Raw genomic sequence first — 16,899 nt, 5'->3', positions numbered from 1 at the left:
GTCTCCCTTTCCACTGTGCATGCTCCCTCCTTACACTGACAAAGTAACAGCTCACTTAAAGGCCATGCTACTGAAAAAGCCAAAAAAAAAAAATCTATGATCCCCAATGTTGATGTTTTTCTGGACAAGAAAGATGATAAAGCTTTCATGGCACTCACTACTTGATTTTAGGTAGCCATATGGCTACAGATGTGAGCAGAAACAGGACATCTAAGGTTGGAGGTGAAAAGTCAGAAAGGATGTGTGAATTTTCTTGATCATTAGAATGTTTGCCCTGGAGTCATCTGTGGCTTGATCACGGAGATGACTTCTAGTTTATAGAAAATGCTCACATCTGTACCATATGGCCCAGATTGCAAACCACTTTCAAAAATGTTATCTCATTTGAATCACATCTTGTAAAGTCAAAAGTATAATGATCAGATTTAACAGACAAAGACAGCGAAGCTTGGAGAAGTTAATGTTATACGTTGCTGAAACTATGCCCCATTCCTGGCTCTTTTGGCTGTAGATTTCTGGCTTTTTGATTGTGTTATCTCTATTATTAACCCATCTTCTAGACCAGGGGTTCCCAACCTCAACACCTTGTTCCCTTTCAGGCCATCCCCTATCATGTTTGGCCTTTTAAGAACCAGACCTTATAGCAGGAGGTGAGCAACCAGCGGGCTGGTGTGTGAAGCTTCATCTGTATTTACGGCCTCTCCCCATTGCTGGCACTACCACCTGAGTTCCACCTCCTGTCAAACTAGCAGTAGTATTAGATTCTCATAGAAGTGTGAACAATACTGTGAGCTGCACATGTGAGGGATCTAGGTTGCACATTCTTGATGAGAATCTATCTTGAAACCACTCCCAAACCTTCCCACCCTCTGTCCGTGGAAAAATTGTCTTCTATGAAACCAGTCCCTGATCCCAACAAGGTAGGGAACCCTGCTTTAGATAGTCTTCCCTGACTGATGTTTCTTATGTGAACCATAGAACATAGGAAATAATTTGAATGGCCATCAATTCTCTCAAGGATGCATCTGGTACATTCTACCTGCATCAGGAAGTTCATTTATTACAAACAATGAATACCTTTGAGCAATGGGGCTTAATTCCATTGCTAAAGCTTGATTAAGAAAAATTATATAATCCATAATCTGATGCTTTACTATCTATGCTAACAAAATAAAGTGATTTACTCAGGCCTGTTCTCAAAGATGTTTTCCTCCTAACTCCTCCACTGCTCCATCTTCTTGCTAGCCAACATCCAACTCTCTTTCAGCACAAATGGGATAAGCAAAGTTGTGCTTTAGGGAGATGTCTTGGGTGGGTTATACATCCAAAACCAATGATCTGGATTCTATGTTTCTTGGAGCAAGTCTCAACATCTCTAGGACTCAAATTCTTCATCTGTCTAACAAATTCTACTCATATTCACACTCGCAATGTGCAGTGAACATTCATGAACAACAACCCAAATTAAGGCATGATGGTGTCCATTTGTAGGGCAACTAACTGAAGATTAAGAGAAAAAGCATGGCCACAGCCTAGTACAGACACTAGCATGTGAACAACTAAAGATGACTGTAGTGAAAGGAGGAACCCAAAGATCAAGCCTGTGGAAAAGGGTGCATGTAAGACCCGGTAAGGCTTAATAAGGAGAGTGATTTTTGAGTTGAATGATGAAGGAAGAGTAGACATTTACCAGGGAAAGATAAGGGACTGGGGCAGAAGATGAATAGACCCAAAGAGTGGGTGATAGCCCAAGGTGAATGCTGTGACATGGAGAACAGAGGCTGAGGGTGTCAACTGTGGAATAAGAAAGTATGAATATATTGAAAGGCAGAAATGGGTGCCCTGTTGCTGTAGTTTGGGTATGATTTGTACCTCAAAGTTTTATGTGCTGAGAACTTGGTCCTAGTATGATGGCATTGAGAGGTAGTGGAACACTTAAGAGGTGGGGCCAAATGGGAAGTAATAAGCTCATGGGAGCAGTAGCCTCAGGTGGGACTAATGCCCATTCCTCAAGAGTATGTAGGTGTCTTGTTATTGGATTGGTTGCTATGACAGTAGGTGATAATAAACTGAGGATACTGCATGCGTATGATCTCCTGCACATTGTTGAGTGCCACTCTCACACAGGTTCTTGCCGTGACATCATCCACCATGAAATGGCACAGTCAGAGGTTCACCAGAGACTAAAAAGATAGGGCCACTTTATAATGGACTTTCCCCCTCTAAAACTGTGAGCTAAATAAACCATCTTTTTCTTTCTTAGGTACTTAGTCTCAGGATGTTTTGTTATAGCAACACACAATACACCAAGACACTTATTGATACAACCAGCAACCTGTCGAAAGCATTAAGCAAGCAAAAAATAAAAAATAAGTCAGACATAAAACACTACATATCATGTGAGTCCATTTATCTTAAATCTAGAAAAGGAAAAACTGGCAAGAAAAAGAACAATAACTTACAGTTGCTGAAGTAGGGAGAGTAAGTTGCCAGTACAGGAGAACGCGGGAGTTTTGGAGCTAATTGAAATGTGCTCTGTTTTGATTTTCTTAGCAGCAACATGACCGTGGGTATTTCTCAAAACTCACCAGCTTGTATATTTAGAAACAGTGAATTTTGCAATGTATAAATACCCTTTAATACAGCTAATTAAAAAGCCCCATTTCAATAATACCTCTATCCAGAGAAAAGAATGGGACTTGGGTAGGAATAAAAGGGAACAAATAAATGAAATGAAAAAGATTAAATAAAGTTTATAACATATTTTTATCTTTGTCTTGTTTTTTATTTTAATAGAAGTGTCTGTGGTGTTTCCATATTAAACATGCTATTATCTGTAATGTTTTTGTTATAATTTCCATATTTGTCTCTTGATTGCTCTGGTTTTCATTCACAAACACCAACCATCACTGTTTTCTGTCCTATGTACATACCATCTTATTTTCCTTACTCTTTTCTCATTCTTTATTTTTTCCTTCTGCATTTTTGATATTTTTCTCTGCCTTCCACATTATAGCCTGGAATTTTAACAGCGTTGATTTTTTCCTTTACTGCTTCCAAAGAAAGTTTTAAATCTTCTATTGCATTTTAATTTCTCTCTAGGATCTCTTATTTTATTCAGCTACCATTTATTAATTAATGCCTGACTCTAAACCAACATATGAGAAAGCAGTTAAGGGAATGGGCAAGGGAATCCTTGTACATGACCAATTTTTCTGAATTTGGAATAGTATATATAATTTGACTGCTTTGTTATTATCTTATCTTTTATCTTACGCTTAGTTTTCCCTGAATTTTATTGATAGGACCAAGTGTATATGCTTCCTTTTTTCTATATAAACACGCTTATTTTCAAATATATGCTCTGTCTTTACCTCACAGTGCTATATTATCCATGGCTATCTCTATGGCTTTTATTTCACAGGAAATGTTCTCGATTTCTCTTTGTTCGCCCTTGAAGAGAGGTGACTAGATGACCTTTGCTTTCCCTCACTGTTCACCTGGTTTCTCGAGGTATAGGTTGGAGAGTGAGTTGATGTAAGTGCGCATTTCCCGTTGACTGACACAGCAGCCTGAAGGAGAAGGAAGAGAGCTAAAGCCAAGAACCATCTTACTGTTGCTTTTTCTGTCTTTGCTTAAATTATTGTCCCAAGATTTATCCCGTTTGCATCTGGTTTACCGTTTGACTTCTGGTTCAGGTGCAAAGAAGTGGTGGTGGTAGCCAAGTACTGAACCTTTGTGAGTAGAGAATTCTATTCCTTTACCAACTTTTGGGTAAAATTGCTGTGTTAAACCTATGATAATTACTGTAAAGATATCTGAATGCAAAGCCTCCTGCAACCTTTCTTACTTTTCTGAATTTAAAAATTTGGAAATTAGGGGACACTGCATGGATCTCTCACACTTCTCTGAGATGACCAGTTAGTTCTTATCAACAGCCTATTCAAATTTTGGCCCCACTTTTGACCAATTTCTAAATAACTGATGTTGTAATAATTGCAATAGAGATGTAGGAAAAGAAAAGTTAAGTCTTTTTCTTTAGCCACCATCTTATTTGGATTTTTTTGGCTAATATTTGCATTTAATAAGTGCTATAAGGAAATAAAGACAAAGGAGAATGCAGGTCAACCTATCACCGAAAAACATTTATTGGGGATCAGAGAGGACTTTGGAACCTTTTAAATTCTTCTCTCTGGCTCTGAAAAGTGCAGTCCAATGCAAATACCTTTTTTTTTTTCCTGGAAAAAAGGCCTTCAAAAGAGATCTCCATACCATCCATACCATCTTCTCAAAGGCTTTGTTGTTATAGAAAAAATACAAATTAGGATCGAGCAGTACACAATCTAGGCAAATGTTCCCTTGGACTTGTCTGATAGAATTACTTCTGATAGGATACTGAGAGCTGCCCCTTATTCAGATGAACACAGTTTGGAAAGTTGGATGGGTTTTCTACTGACAGTGTTAACTTGGCGCTAGATGCCTAATTACACATCCAAGGACTGGAAGATCATTTTATGACTAACATATGGGTTAATTCTATAAACATTGTTTATCTTTGACATTATTTCCCTGGAAAAGAAGCCGTAACAGCCACATTTTCTTCCCTGTCATTCTGGCCTGCTCCAAGGGGTAGGATATTTGTGGAGAGGAAGGTAATGATGACGGGATGCTGAGATGATCTTATTCCTTTATCTCAAAATTGCACTGGAAGAAGGGGAGAAGTGCTGACATGACACAGAAGGTCTTGCCTCAGGGCGTCCAGCGAGTGAAAATTGATGGAAGTTCACCACCAAATCCCTTTCTTTGAGGGATGTTATCATGTCACATTTCTGAAAATATAGAACGCACTCTGGATAATATTTTCACATATGCTGGTAAAAGCTGCTGCCAAGAAAAGCATGCCTTAGAACGGAATCCAAGAAAGGTTGAGGACTGAGGCTCTTCGAACAGAGTTTGTATGTTCACAGTTCTTCTGGGTTTTCTCGATAATGTTATAAGGTTTACCTGTTTTCCTCACTGCTTCCTCCTACCTTCACCTTGTCTAGAAGAGATAACTGCAAATAATTAAAGCTTGATTCTTAATTTTCTAATGACAGACAATTATAGAAATAACGAACTTGCCCCATTTTCCCCAGCCAAACCAAACAAACTGAAAGACAATTTTAAAAATGTGAAACAAAAGCATACATAATCTACTTATGACAAAACATCATTTTATCTTTATTTTATATTCTTTAATTTATAGATGTTACATATATTTTATAAATTTAGTCCTTTGAATTCTACCTTTCAAGTTTCATTGAAAAAACTAAGCTAATTTAACAAAGTCATGAATACCGTGCTTTAGGTATCCAATGGAAAGGGTGTTTATACTTTACCCCGTTAATCTCCCATTTTTCCCTATCTTGTTTGCATCATCAGTTATAGATAAAACTGTAGTGACCATCTGTATCCTTGGCTTTTTTTTTTGTTAAATGAATCACTTTCTTAGGGGGAAAAAAGCAAGGATGTTGCACATTAGTTGTTAAGATTTTTACACTTTTGCCAAATTATTTTCCAAAAGGGTTTTTCTAAGAGGTCCTATGGATACCACTACCTATATCTTAATTTTGAATAATAACACATTGCTGCACAAATATTAAGGATTTTGAAAATTTTTTCTAGACACACTGAGCATGAAATTCAGGTGTTTGGGTTAAGTGGGAAAAGGAAATAATCACTTTGGTCATTCTGAAGCAGGGCCAATAGAAGAAGCTTTGAAAAAAACACCTAATAACCAATTGTTCTTATTTTTACACTATCTTCAAAGTGTAAAACATTGGAGTATAGAGGTATATTTTTATCCTCCTGGTTTATTGTATGTCTGACCTGATTTAATTTTTCTGCCTTTGTTTTTGTTCAACCACAATTTCTTCTCCTATTATTTTTAAATCCATTTTCTTCAAATATTGAGGCCATCTTTTAAACCAGATGAGAGTAATTCTATAAAAAATGTTACAAGAAAAATATTTGGATGTATTATATACATTCACTGAATACTTGTTGAGTAGGTAAATAAGTGAATACCCTGTACAAAAGGTTCTTGAATGTTATAAGAGCATTTTTTTATTCCTAATCATTTTTGTGATAAAGGTGGGGATTATAAATCCTGGATCTCATTATGTTGACATTTTTGCCATGCCACTTTATATTTAAAATTGATTTTTACTCTTATTACCTTTTTAGATCCTCAAAACAACACTATGAGTTTGAAGACTGATATTATTGTTTTTAATTTCCCAGAAAAGAACAAAAGCCAAGAAAGTAAAGAAGGACTTTAAGACTTTATTACAGATTATACCCCGTGCAAGTAGTTTTAACTGTGTTAATTTTGAGCAGTTATTATTATTCTGATTTTACCAAAAGGAAATAAAATTTCAGAGGACAAGCGGCTTGGCTTGGAGCAAGGAGGGCAATGGACTATTTGGATGCCAAGGTTCACATAGTCCTTACCACTGGACCCTCCTGCTACCATGTGGAGAGCTGTGACTACTCCTTTCTTACAGATGAGGATACTGAGGTTCAAAACCCATTGCAAGTTGCCCTCAACTCATGCAGTTCATAAACATAGCAGCCAGAATGCAGATCAAAGTCTTTCTCAAAGATATGTGTGTTTTGCTCACCTCCTAGTTAAAATATAGAATAGACTCATTTGGAGTCACTTTTGAGCTCATCTGGTACAGAAAAAACAAACAAACAGCCAGCATATTGAGTGTGTGTGTATCGAGCATCAGGATAAACCCTGTTTGTGCACAGGTGTACACGCGTATATACAAATACAACACACAAAGAGTTTTTACACAGCCCTATGAGATTGTAGTTAATAACTACAATCTTTCACATTTTGTAGAGGAATAAAACTGAGATACAGAGATGTTACATAACTTGCCTGTGACCACGAAGTTAGTAAAGGCAGAGCCAATCATGTGCCTTCGTGTGACTCACCTTCACAACCTTCTCTGAGTCCCTGCATCTTGGAGGCAGAGGATCTATGTCTTCTACAGCAGCCTGTGCTGCTTACTGGAGAGCTCAGGACTTCTGCCTCCTTAGAAGAATACCTGTCACATAATAAACACTAAAGAAAAACACATACTTCGTTCAAGTCTTGTTGCATGGGCCTATTGTTTTCTTTCTTGTTGAGGCCTCTCTGAGACTGGAATGATAGAGTCATATTTCTCAAAGTTGTTTCTTCTCTGGAGTACATGTGCTCAGCTCAGCTTTTTCCAGATATTCCCACCTGTCATGGTTTTCAATGCCTGCAATATTCATCTAGAACTTACAACACAAGATAAATTAAAGAAGGCCAATATCATAGTCTACTGATTTCCATAGAACCATCCTAAATGGGAAAACTCATTTTCTCAGTTCATAGACATGGGTACCCATCTTGTCTCATGGATAATATCAGGCAACAGAGTCATCATAATACAGTAAATCCACTGGCTTCATCTTAAAACAGACACTGTGATATGATGACTTCTTGTTTGTGACACATCTCCAAATAAAGTTAGTGTCATCTTTCCATAAAAAACTTTGTATATTTTTAATAGGTTTTAAGTAACCTGCCTTTTATCACTGAATATATTATAATAAATATAGTAAAGCATTTTCATATGAATCAAGGTGAAAATGTGCATAACTACCTGGCAACCTCATGCGTGCACAGCTGGGTACTGCTAGGCAATGCCAATTCAAATATTATATCAGCATTGATCCAAATAGCCAAATTTTGGAAATAATGCAAATGTTCATCAATAATAGAGTGGACTGATGTGCTGTGGAGTATTCACAATGGGGATATTTCCTTACAATAAAAGCAAATTAACTACAAATATAAACAGCATCAAAAATCTTACAACAACTATGCATGAAAGAAATCATTCAAAACAACATAAACAACTTTTGACTCCATTTGTATAAAGCTTTAGAACAAATAGCATACTGTTCTAAAAGATACAGAAAAGTATTAAAATAATGAAGATAAACAGAAGAGTTGCCATATGTATGCAGAGGGTGGGTCTTTCAGGAGTGGGCATCATGATTAGGAAGGGTAGCTTCTGAGCTGGTATTGACTGTCTTCATGTGGGTAGCAGTTATTCATTCAACAACACTGTACAAACTCTATCTGCAGGTTTTAATGCTTTTATTTATATACATATGTCATTTCATAATAAAAATGTGTAGAAAAGGAATGGTGGTTAGGAGAATAATTGAATTGCCATATGTCGACTGCTCAACTCAGTGTATTTCTTTGCATTCAAGAAAATACATCTAGCCCCTTCACTGCTCTGTTCATGAGTTCTGTGAAAGCACAACAGGTGGGTTAGGATGGGGCCTTGTTCAGTTGCCTTTCCATAATTTTCTCCTGTATTTGAATGAGCCCCACTGAATAAACAACAAATTGGTGAAGCAAGAAGAGTCAAATCAAGCTTTTGTGTCTCTGATGCCTTCAAGTCCCTAAAACTTACCCAGCTAAAGCTCAGGGCAGGTTAGATTGGCCATGTACTGCTTGGCCCCATCAGTCCACTTTTGCAAGGTAGCAAACACACTACCAGGCTGAGGGTTTTATCAGAAGTAGGAAGTAGTGGCAGAATGCTCTGCAGTAGCAGCGGGATCCCTACAGGTGCCTTTCAGCCTTGCTGTTCTCTAGGGGAAGGCGAAGGCTTTGTCCCACCGTGTTGTATAAGCTGAGCTGCGGAACCAGGATGCATGGAGGGCTGCACACAGCTGTCAGATGCCTTGGGGCTGAGCATTTCAACCCATCTAGCTGCTCCCTGCACAATCCTCGAGGCAGGCGTATGTTCTCTGGTATGTTCTCTGTATGTTCCCTCACTGACCCCCACGTACATCACAAAGCATTTCTGTTTTATTTGGATTGCAACATGGCCTAAATATTTGTCCTTATTTTTCTAAGATGCATGGAAACTGGTTCAGGCTGAATATGAAGCAAACCAGGCCTGTCTAATTCATCCAGGCCACTTATTAACATCCTCCCATTCTGGGCTCAGCTTTGGGCCCCATCATGACTAACACAGGCTCAAAACATCAATAGCTGCTAGGTCCTACATCTCTGCAAGATCCTTGTGCCAAGGCGAGGGACTTTCCCACACTCTGAGGTGATCACAAACTCATATGATGTGTCTGTCTGCCTGACTACTGGATGGCACTTTTATGCTAGACAATGGCTTCAATACAGCCAGCATATTTGTGCCTGATTAAATTAATTCAAGACCACATTTATTCAACACCCTCCATGCACCAGACCCTGGAGTAGGTGCTGAAGCTCAGAGGGAAGTTAAATTTCACAGTTAATGTGGAAACAAAGACATCTCAAGTAAGAAAAACATGACATCAGGGCATTGAGGAAGATAATATTAATGATTAATACCTAGAAGAGGAAAGGCAAAGAGAGTGCCATAAAAGACTGTTACTTCCATGAAGGAAAAGGAAGATCGATTATATGACTGACAAAACAATTGGAAAAAAAGCAAAACTAAAACATTTCTGGGCAAAGTGAGCGATCCAACTTTGAAATTATGAAATGTGAGAAAGGATGTACTAAGTGTTGTGGTCTGGGTGTGGAATGTGCCCCCAAAATCTCATGGGCTCAGAGGCAGGGCTTTTGCTGGGTGATTGGATCATGTGGTGGATTCACTTACCGCCGAGTTCAGTGCTGAGTGTGCTGTTGGCAGGTGGGGCCTGGGGAATAATGGGTCAGTACAGGGTGACAGTTCCTTCCACCGTGGCATTTCTGTGTTTGAGTCTGCCAACGTGGACTGAAACTGTGAAGCAAAACAAACCTCCCCTCTTCTAAGTCAGGTATTTTGTTCCAGCAAAGAGAAGGTGACTAAGACATCGAAGTAGAAGATAAAGACTAGTAGGAGACTGGGAGCTCAATGCAATCATCCCATCAAGGTGATGTAAAACATAAAACAGAACGAAGCAACAAACAACAGCAAAACCCTCTAAGTTTCCTCAAAATGTAAACACAGCCCTGTGAACATTTCACCATGATGTCTTTGCATTTCGAGCACACACTATAACTCACTAAATGCCTGCTGATGGAGTAAATGAATTAATGATTTATTATTCAACTGAAAGTACCCCGATGGCCCTATATACAAATGTGGTCGTACGTTGTGTGTAGAATGTGTGGAAATGAATACACTTGCCAAGGGGGCCAGTTCTAATTGGCTCCATAGGTGGAAGCATAGTGCTAATAAGGACTTGGCTTCAGCACTGGTTTTATTTAACCTGGAAGGTACACTCAATCTGTCCTGACCACCTGCACTGACTTTATTTTATCATTGCTTGAGAAAGAGATTGGGTGAGAGAAAAAGACACATTGATGGATCTCTGTTCACTTTCTGCCATGATAGTTCACTGTGTAAGAACAGCCCTAGGGCCCATAAGAGAGAAACTGTCAGGAAGAAAATCAAAGCCAGCACTCAGTTTCAAGACCATCCTACAATCGCCTATTCCTCTATCTTTCTTTGGCTCTTACCCAGCCTGCACTGTGTTTCTCTAAAGTGGTCTTAATGTGCTCTATGGCCTTTGTAGCCACCTTGGAGGAAACTCCAGGAGGTTTGCCTGTCCTGATGCTTTTGTGTAAGATCTTCTATTTCCCTCCTTAGACTGAAATTTAATCATAGGGCTTGAAACTTGCCTCTCATGATTTCATACGGGCTTTCATAAGCTGTGATGATTTATATCATCCCAGACTCTCCCACTGAGCAGGTCTCTCTGGGCTGGAGAAGGCACAGCCATTCATTTTCTTGGACAACCCAGAGCCTTCTGCATCCATCCTCAGTGGCACTGGGTGAGCACTCAGGACTCAGTACCATGTGTGTTGAATATCTACACCCTCATCACAGCAGAGTGGGGCAGAATGAACTGCTGACAATGATGTATCTCTCCCTGGTGGGAGATGAAAATGCTCTGGGATTTTCCCAGTGTCCCCTCTAGAGCATCATCATCGCTATCAGGTGGATGTTCTGGATATGGAAGAGGTGAGCATCTGGACAAGGAGCTGCTGTTCAGAAGAAGGCCACCATCTGGCTGAAAGGAATGGATGAGAAGTTTGGTCATGTGAGTTGCCAGAGGAAGCTAGAAGATACAGGGAGAAGGATAGAAACACTTGACCATTTATGACCATTTGCTTCTCTCTGTTCAGGCATGTACCATTCTCTCTAGCATGCAGCAGATTGTAGAGTAGGGACCACAGTCTTATCCTGACTAACGGTGGGATGATAGGCAGGTTATTCCCCATCTCGGCTGTGAATCTCTATCTATAAAATAGCTGGGGCTTAATATGTAATGGGTCTGGCAGTTGTGACTGACTTAAATTTCAATGTGTTCTCAAAGATGTAGCTTGGAAGAAACATTTCTAAAAATTAATAGAGGAAAATACAGCTTATAACAAAAACAAATCCTCAGTGATTTCATTGAGGAGAAATATCCAGATATAAATTCCAACAGTGTCTTTACTATCTATTGACTTCCTGTAATATCTTTTTGTAATAAAATATAAATATCTTGGCAATAGGTTTTCTGCATGAAGGGCTTGCTCAGCTTCTTAATAACACCGCCTCTGAAAGATTTCACACTTATAGCTATTGCTTCCTTACCTCTTTCTCAAAAGGAGGCACAACTTCCTAAACTTTGTAGGCACAACTGTCATGGTTCATGTAAATGAAACAGAGAACACTGTTCCCTTTTGATGGCTAGGGCAGGCATTTGTATAACTAATCACAGCTACTTTAAGGCATAGTGATTCACGGATTCTTGGGCCTTTATATTCACAGCGCTTCACAGACAGTTGCCAATTTCTCTCTCTCCACTGCTCATTTAAAGAACTGCATTTGCACCTGGTCATGGGTCCTTGCTTCTTAGCATGGGAAACACCCAGCTCCACACCCTGCCCCACTTCTCCGTTCTTCAGTTCTCACCATCAATGGATAATTTTATCTACATCTAAAAGAACTTTGCACTATAGAAAACATGTTCACCTGCATTCATCGTTTGATTTTTATTTGAGTTATCCCTACTTTTCAGAAGAGACAACTGAGGCTCAGACTATGCAGTTAAATGTCACATAACTGAGAAGATGAGGCCAAGCTTCTTTCAGAACATCACACCTGGTTCGCCTGTCCTTGCTTGTCAGTGGAAAATCTTTTGCTGGATTCCTGTCATTTATAAAATTTAGTCTTCTTGGTACTTGATGACCTTATCAGGCCCCAAACGTCTTTCTAGCATTATCGTCCTATAAATTCAAACATTTGGCTTTGGGATGACTTCAGGCAAATGACCATTCCTAAGCATGCTGGCTGCTTCTCCCTTGCACGTTCTGTTTCTTCCTGAATAGTTCTGCCCTCTGGTTTCTTGTTCATCCTCTAAGACAGCTCAAATTCTGGTTATAATCTTTGATCTAAAGCCCGAGGGCCAGATCCTTTTTGGATTGAAAAAAGGGTAAAATAATTCATGTACTGTATATTATAAATATCTCCAGTGTAGTCAAGGGCAGCACCTTGTAATCAAGTGCAGTAAAATTGTGCAACAGAACATGAATTCTGACACCAAGTTGAATAAAGAAAGACACTAAATAGTGCAAGGGAGGCTTTGCCACCTAATGAGTGCAAAAAGACTTCAGCTTTCAGAGCTTTTGGATGTGGAAGGGGCTATCCACTGGAAGCCACCTACCTACCCTGTTGATTTGGCCTCCTCTCTGCTCCTTGTCCTCTCCCCTTCCTTGCCCCTGAGAATTTTATTCTCTACAGCATTTCAAATATTTATTCTGTAGCTGCTTATTGTACATATATCAGATGCTGAGGATACTGACGTAGATCAGAAAAACCAGATTGCCTCTTGCATTTTCTGATCTGCTGATAAAAACAAAGCCACCACAAGGCAAAAAACAGTCAGGGATTCAATCCTAGGATGGATCTATAAGCGAACACCAAGACTTCTCAGAGCAAAGAGGAGGCAACAGCACACCCTTGGTTAGAAGGAGAGGTGAGAAAATGCTAAATAATACTAGAGGTAAAATTATCTGGGTTGAGCCTTAAACAACCGCTGGGGTTAGCTAGACTAAGAAATGGAGAATGGAATGGAAGGTAGGGATAATTTCATGCCTGTAACACAAAGGAAAACCTAAGACAGGGTGACCAGCGTCTGCTATTGTCAGGCTTTCAGAGGAGTGAAGTACACAAGCCAAGAGAGGATGAGAAATAAAACTGAGGAGCTCTGCTGGAACTAGAACTTGAAATATTTTGTATGAGGCCTGAGTATGTTAAATTTCTTCACCTTAAAGACTGTGAATGTAGGACTGAGTACTTGCTGCACTGTGGAGAATGAAGTAGAGGAGGTCAGTCAAAAGCATCCCGGGATAATCAAAGCGGAAGGAAGCAACGATAAGAGGATGTAGTGCTCTTTTACCCTCCTGAAAGCACTTGTTCCATATTGCCTTGTTTTCAATTCAATTTTTAAAATTAATCATCTTTATGGCATCTATCACATCTTAATTTATTCATTCAATATGTATTCGACAACGATGACATTCCAGAGCAACTCAGTCCTGGGGCTACTGCTGTGACCAGCAAGTCAGATCCTTCTCATGGAAATATTTATCTGCAGGGGTCGAAGGAAGGAGTGAAATAATGTAATTAACAAAGAGGCAAGTTAATCTTAACCAATGAGAGGTAAGTATCCAAAAGCAAATAAAATGGGTCTATGTGAAAGAGTATGTAGAGGGCACTTCCTCTCGGAAGTGAAGCTGAGGAGGTCTGTGAACAGTGACAGCCACCATGAAAAGAACTGGGCAAGAGCATGCCTGGGACAAGGAGGAGCAACGGCAGAGTTCCTGGAGTGAGAGCTTTGGTGGCAAGGGCAGAAGGATGTGAATTTCACAGGTGATAGAGCAGAGGAAGATTCAGGGGACAGTGGCGCATGAGAAGTGGGAAGGGTAGGCAGCAACTAAGGCCCAGGCACTTTCTTGCCCCCGGTTAGGAGCTTGGACTTTATTCTAAAGTCTCCTAAGCAGTCACTGGAAGGCATTAAGCAAGTGAGTATCATAACGTGATTTAATCTTTACCCAATTCATTTGACTGTTGTGCAGAAATTGGATTTAAAGATGACAAAAGTGGTATCAGTTGTTCAAGTCCAATGCAAAAAAAAAAAAAAAAAAATCTAAGGGGTAAGTGACCAGATTTGAAGTGGCAAAATGGGAGAAGATAAGAAATAGTGGTTGTATTTTGAACTTGTTATTGGTGTGTGTGTGTGTGTGTGTGTGTGTGTGTGTGTGTAATAAAGATTAGTGCCAGAAGTCAAGGGAACTGTGGTCATCTCACGTCCTGGCATGTAAGTAGCTCTAAATAAGTGTTGGATGCATTGAAAGCATGTGTTTCTCTTTATTTAAAAGTGATCATCCCTTGAATAATGACTTAACTACAGAGCCCATGTATCATGCAAACTTAATGAAAGTGTTCTGAGAGGTTTTTCAACAAAATTGCATTGAGAAGTAAATATTTACTTGGGTACAACTCATTTGTGAAATTAAGTCATCTTGATGAAATATATTTGATTATTTTTGTAACTAGCAAGCAATGTAATATCTGTGGAATTATACCATGTGAAGCCTTTCTAACTAATTATTTTACTTAGAAAATATAAACGCAGATTTTTTTTCTTAAAAAGGCAGTTACAGGTGAAACAAGCTTCTCAGCACCTCAGCAATATCTAGCAAGGATACTTGCAGCGCCTCACGGGGTACAATTAGGAACCTCTGAAGAGTAAGAAGCCATGGCTTCTTTGGTGCCTTCTCCTAGTTGCAAAGCAAATGTTGGGTCTTGGAATAAAAACCAAGTTCACAGTGTTTTAGAAAGTTTCCTGTTTGCCAAAGACAGAACATTCATAATGAAAGCAACGGCATGGGAGGTGTATGTAGTATGAAAGTCTCAGAGCTGGGCCAGGTGAGCTCGACCTCAGGCTTGCTTCGGTGCTGCCTGTCTCTTAAGGTACTGAAGGTTTCTGCGGGATGAGTCACTGCCAACTCAGCCCGGGGGCTGCCCTGGGAGCTGCCCTGGAAGCCAGCAATTCCTGTCACTATCTCTCCCACCCTAATCGGCCTCCACAGCTCTCACCCGGGCTAAATCTGCTCATTTCCCTCCCCACTTTGATCTCTTTTCAGCATCTTAACTAATGCTTGAAAATGTAAATCTAATGTTGCCTGGCCTCTTCTTTTAAAATGTTCACTGTCTTTCCATTTAGAAGAAAATTAAAACCTCTTATCCTGTTCTAAAAAGTCTCACCCAGTGCCTCTCAGCCCTGGTTTCATATTAGAATTATGAGGGGGGTAAACAATTCCTTTGTCCAAATTCCACTTCAGATCAACTGTCCTGATCCCTACCTGTGGGACCCGGGCACCAGTATCTTTAAACACCAACCTGCTGGTGATTCTTAGGTAAAGAGAAGGCTTGAGAACCACTGAGCTACCTTCTGTATAACCCTCCACCTAATCTCACATTACTGCCTGCTTGAAGGAGATATGCTCTGCCTGTGCTGAACTCTGTGGTCACACATGTTAGGGGTTTCAGATATGTTCTTCTCTCTGGCTGGAAAGCCTCATATTGGTCTGGGTACTTGAGACTCACGTAGTGAGTCTTGACCTATGTGCTCCTTCGGCTGGGAGGCTTCCTGGTTTGCTGTTTCCCAACTCCCTTGGTTTTTACCCTTTTAGGGACTTGGTTATTTATTGCACAGTATCATTTAACATTATGTGTAATTCCCTATTTCATTGTAAGGCTATTGTTTTAATGTTTGCCTTCCCCAATAGCCTGTGGCAGGAGCCTTATCTGGTTGGCAGACTTCACTTTTGGCGCTTATCATGAGGGCAAGACCACCATCAGTGCTCCATGAATGCTGGAGTCCAGGAGGGCAGCAGGTAGCCCAAGAGCAATGAGCTATGCCACCTACAAGCCAGCTGATAAGTCATTTTCTGTGTTAGTGGGGGGTTATTTCTAGGATCTATGGGTGCTTTGGTCCCTTCTACTTATGCATAACCTACATATATCCTCCCATATACTTTTAATCATCTCTAGATTACCTACGGAAATGTTCTGTAAATAGTTATAGCATGGCATCATCTAGGGAATAATGACATGAAAATACTACATGCAACTTTTAAAAACATTTTTTGGTCTGTGTTTGTTTGAATTTGTGGATACAGAACCCTTGAATACAGAGGACCAGAGGTTTTGGAAAAATCACTGGTCCCCGATTCTCAGTTTGAAATATGTTTGCTTCCTTCAGAATCATTGGAGATTCAAATAAGATGACAGATCAAAATCCACCATGCATACCGTAAGTATATTAAAATGCCCAATGTTTTCCTGACAGTCTGCTCAACTTAGTTGTAAATAGGGTCTTTCTTTGATAGATAAGGAAAATAATTCAGGGAATTGAAATCATTGCCTTACAAATTGTAAGCAGAGAATTGCCAAGTCATTAAACAGCCTGTCTCTTTTCTCTTCTACCCACTTCCCAACTTCACAGCCCAGTATGTCTATCCTCTCTTCTGTCTCCCCACATGGTATCAGCACCAATAACCTTTACTTGGTCTCACCCCCAGAACTACTACCATCTCACACATGCCCCTGCTATTGGAAATTACTTGACAGTGTTGGGTGTGCCAATGTGAGCAGACTCACTCCCTCAGACAGTGAGGGAAAGCAGACACCACACAGATCTGGCCCCTGCACAGCCTCAAATCATTCAGTTATCTCCTTCTCTAACTAAAAGAATACAGGATGGTAAAATGACAGGCGATTTGGTTCACAAGTGGGATTTAAGATCCTGACCCGTTTT

This window comes from Fukomys damarensis, unplaced genomic scaffold (assembly GCF_012274545.1).
Source record: "Fukomys damarensis isolate Sample0158 unplaced genomic scaffold, DMR_v1.0_HiC HiC_scaffold_36, whole genome shotgun sequence".
NCBI classification, from domain to species: domain Eukaryota; kingdom Metazoa; phylum Chordata; class Mammalia; order Rodentia; family Bathyergidae; genus Fukomys; species Fukomys damarensis.
Note: the sequence above shows the minus strand (reverse complement) of the source record.